The 4332-nt window shown below is 27.4% G+C and overlaps 1 protein-coding gene across 4 annotated transcripts in view; it reads left to right on the top strand.

Annotated features, from left to right (window-relative positions):
- Positions 1 to 344: 344 nt before the first annotated feature.
- Positions 345 to 4332, top strand: part of LOC126900015 (uncharacterized) — a 21391-nt gene continuing 17403 nt past the window's right edge. For 3 of the 4 annotated variants that reach the window (XM_050675359.1, XM_050675358.1, XM_050675360.1), the window contains exon 1: positions 346 to 364. The gene's annotated coding sequence lies outside the window, so the exon portion shown is untranslated. Of the gene's footprint in view, positions 365 to 4332 lie in introns of all 4 variants that reach the window. The other variant, XM_050675361.1, reaches the window with a different exon arrangement.

Raw genomic sequence — 4332 nt, 5'->3', positions numbered from 1 at the left:
AAAAAAAAAAAAAAAAAAAAAAAAAAAAACACATCATAGTAAAATTAATACCTTCTCCGCTTCGCATCGAAGCTAACAATCCGTGACTGTGATAGCAATATCATAAAAAACCAATTAGCTATCTGTATTTTAAGTATTTAGTTTCTTACACAATAATTATAAATAGAAATAATTAATTTAATTTATGAATATATAAATCAAATTTAATATATTACTAAAGATTTTTGCTTATAGTGATGACGCATGATAGTTTTTATTTAAAAAATTTTAAATCAAGAGTAAAATGAAGATAAATTTCATTATAAAACATTCTTGTGAGTGAATAAATGTATTTAAATATAATATTACAAAGAACTTAAATATGGTAAGTCACACACAATTTACTAATGAATAATTATATTATGTAGTTTTACCAAAATAAATTAAAACTTTGTATTAGTATATTGATTTCTGTAACAATCTCAAAAGTACTTAACACATTCTTCATACCTTATATTTTATTGTTATATTTGTTAATATTAACATTATACCTTGGCGGTAAAAGTATTGTCGCACAAAAATGTCTTGTGATAAATATAAAAAAAACACACCTCACTTAGGATATTTTAACATTGTATTAACTTCTATAGTGCAAATTCAAAAATTGTTATACTTTTGTTATAAATTGTCATTTTGTATTTATTTATTAATCTTATCAAAATACAATTTGTAGTAGATAAAGAACGTATTGAGGTAGAGGAGAGCGGGGCTAGTTAACGTTTGATGTATGAACTTGGTTTTAAAAAAATCACGTAATGTTCTTGAAATTTTTATGGCAATATTTTTAAGTATATTATTCAAATAATTACATATTTTTTAAAAATAATTAAAATGAACATATATGTTTGTTTTAAATCGCACTTCTACATATTTTGGAAAAACGATATTATTCATTATTGTTTTACTGTTTGGATTAGGCTACATAAGGTTTTAACTTGAGCGTTAATAAATAAATATTGAGTATTTTAAATTAAAAAACTTTATCAAATTACAAAAAGACATGGGAGATTTTTTAATAAATGATATGGAAAGAGTTAATTTTTGTTCTTATAAATAAATATGAAATTTCAGTGTACAGATTTTTTTAACGCTTACCAATCAATTTCTCTTAAATTAATAACTTTTTTATACATTTCTTTTTGTTAGTTACATATATATTTATATTTATCTGTTATTAAATATTTTCTAAGTCTATACTTTATATCTTATAAGGATACTAACTATTTTTTTTATATGAAACTTTTTTTTTTTAACCTTATGAACTAATAAGTCATTTTTTTAGCTTCGATGTGAAGCTTATATTTTTTTTTTTTTTTTGTCTGTTATTACTTTTTCTCAGCTCTCACCGAACCGATTTTTTTCAACGATACGTCAAAAGATTACAAATCGTCTCTAGTCAAAGACTTTAGCCTCAAAAATTGAAAAAATTTCCCTCGTTCACCATAAATGAGGGGAAAATCCAAAAATATTACAAATTTAAAAATCGCTAATTTTTTTTACTTAAAACTGTCATAAATTTTTCAAAAATAAACATATCAATACAATTTTTTCATGAAAAGTAGTATTTATATAAATCTTTCATTCGACATACTTCTTTTTTCTATATATTCTTTTATATAGGGACTATTTCCCTATATACGGGGGGGTTCAAACCTGAAAAATGCATATAGAAAGTAGAACTTTTTCAACTTAACTTTTTAAAGTGTTCTGGAAAGTCTAACACTTTTATATATATCTTAAATTAAATTTTATGTGATATATTTTAATATGAAAAAAAAATTTCGGACATTATTCTGTCTTGAAAAGAGACATCAAAGTTAATAAAAAAAAAACCCAGCACAGGGGGGTCGCGGCACAGTAGTGACATTGCATAATAAGATCAAGTATAATGATATCTGACAGTGATTAAAATCACTATAAAAAAAAAAAACGCTTCGATGCAAATCTTAAGATAGTGTTTAATTAAAAAAAATTGTTGTATTATTCCAAAAGCTATATGATCTGCTAGTTCCTTGTTAATATCCTGATTATACTTAAGATAAAGTATGACGAATGAAAAAGGGATTATTAAAAAAAAAACACATCATAGTAAAACCAATACCTTCTCAACTTCGCATTGAAGCTAAAATGTAAAAAATAAAATCGAGAATTATCATACAAAAATTGCATTCGGTAGCCATTTTCACGACGAAGACAGGTCCAGAAGTCAAATTTCTTTATTGATATCCTGATTTAGATAAATTATGTCGAATGAAAAAGGGATTATTAAAAAATAGAATTTCCCATAAAAAAATTATATTGATCAATACACTTTTTAATAAGTTATATCATATAAAGTTAAAAATTTTAAATACAAAATCGAGAATTTTCACACAAAAATAGCATTTGGTAGCCATTTTCACCGTGAAGACAAAATAATGTCCGAAATTTTTTTTTCCATAATAAAGTATATTACATTAGCTTATATTTAAGATATATATAAAAGTGTCAGACTTTCTGGAACACTTTCAAAAGTTAAGTTGAAAAAGTTGTCATTTTAAATCCCCCCGTGTGCAGGTAAAGGATTTATAAAAGTTCTAAACGTTTCAGCTAGTCAGTTGTGTTTTTTCTATTGATCGAGTATGAAGTGATTTTAAATGATCGTATTTGTTTAAAATTTTCTAGTATAAAAGAAAAAATGGATTCTTTGAAACAGAAACTTAATCGCAAAAATAACGATATTTTCTTATTCAAATCAAGGTATGGAGGTCCAGATATTCAGTTGTCATCAGTTTCACCATGGATTAATTTATCTAGACATTCATGGAAACGAAAGTATGAAGACTCTACGTGTATTATTGAAAAACTTTGTGGCTCTGTAATTGATCACTTTGGTAATAATAGATTTCTTCTTGATCACACAATTTTCTCGGATAAAGTAAAGATTTTTAAACGAAATAATAATACGGACATAAATAATTTAATGGAATTTTTCGCCTACATTAATGATGAATTAGTTGAAAAAATTAAAGATGAATGCATGAATAGTTTAATTTAATTTAATTTAGTGTTGAATGCTTATACATTCATCCAGTTAGGGGCGATACTAAAATAGCATCTTTTAAATCGACAAGTAAAAAAATGGATAGTTGTACTGATATAGTTTCAAAGTTAAAAAAAGTTTACCAAAAACTAGAGACTGAACGCCAGGGAATGGAAATGAAAGGTGGTGGTTGGAACCTAGTTTTCATTTATAATATTGCCGTGCGCATACACAGGCACAATCCTATAAACGTTTCATCACATATCAAACTCCCAAAGTACATTGAACTTAAAAAAGCAATTATGAATTTTGTAAATAAAGATAATAAATGCTTTAAATGGTCTAATCTTTCAAAATTCATGTCTGGTGTACACAAAGAGAGATGATCTGATAAGTATGTACAATTAGAGAAAAATACACCTTTAATTCAAATTTGGAAATTTGAAAAAAATAATCTAAGATTATCTGTAAATATTTGCTTTAGATTAAAAAAATAACGTTTACTCTCTGCAACTAACTAAAAGCAGATGCAAAAACGATCACATTGATTTACTTTATTTGACACTACTTACCAGCTGTCACATTTAGCTACAACACTACTCCGCAGTCTACAACTTCGCCATTTTATCTAATGCATGGATTTCATGCTGCACAGCCAATAGACAACAAAATAATCCCTCAGCCTCTAGCGATAGCATTCACACAACTAATTCAAGTGGAAGAAATAAAAACCCGACGATTATATTTACAAAGTTATGTCAAATATGATTGGTCAAAAGTCATTGGACAATCGTATTGAACCGAAATAAGAAGTAACATAATAAAACTCCAAGCCCTGTGACACGGCACCGCCTTTTGCTCTAGGCTGGCGCTCACCCGTGTCTCTCTCGATATCAGCCGTCCAGCTATTAATATGACAATCGGTTGTCATCGGTCGTCTCCCCGCCCTTGACACTGAGATAAGGCCGCCGCCGAATATGGATTACTGATATTGCTTTCTGTTGCGTTTCGACGTTCACCTGAAGTGATGTATTATCTTTTGGCGGTTCCGTTTTCGACGTACACCTGAAATGGTATATTGTTTTCTGTGGTTCTTTTTTTCGTTCTTGTTTTGCTTTGACGTACATAGTTCTAGCGAACACGCTACGGCGTTTAGATCGATATATATATATATCGTTGTAATTAATCGTGCGCCCTATTCGGATTACGCATCATCTTGTGATAACTGTATTTATACTATATATATATATATATATATATATATATATATA

This window comes from Daktulosphaira vitifoliae, unplaced genomic scaffold (assembly GCF_025091365.1).
Source record: "Daktulosphaira vitifoliae isolate Bord-2020 unplaced genomic scaffold, ASM2509136v1 Scaffold_2, whole genome shotgun sequence".
NCBI classification, from domain to species: domain Eukaryota; kingdom Metazoa; phylum Arthropoda; class Insecta; order Hemiptera; family Phylloxeridae; genus Daktulosphaira; species Daktulosphaira vitifoliae.
The sequence above is the reverse complement of the archived record's forward strand: the minus strand, read 5'-3'. Positions and strand labels throughout refer to the sequence as shown.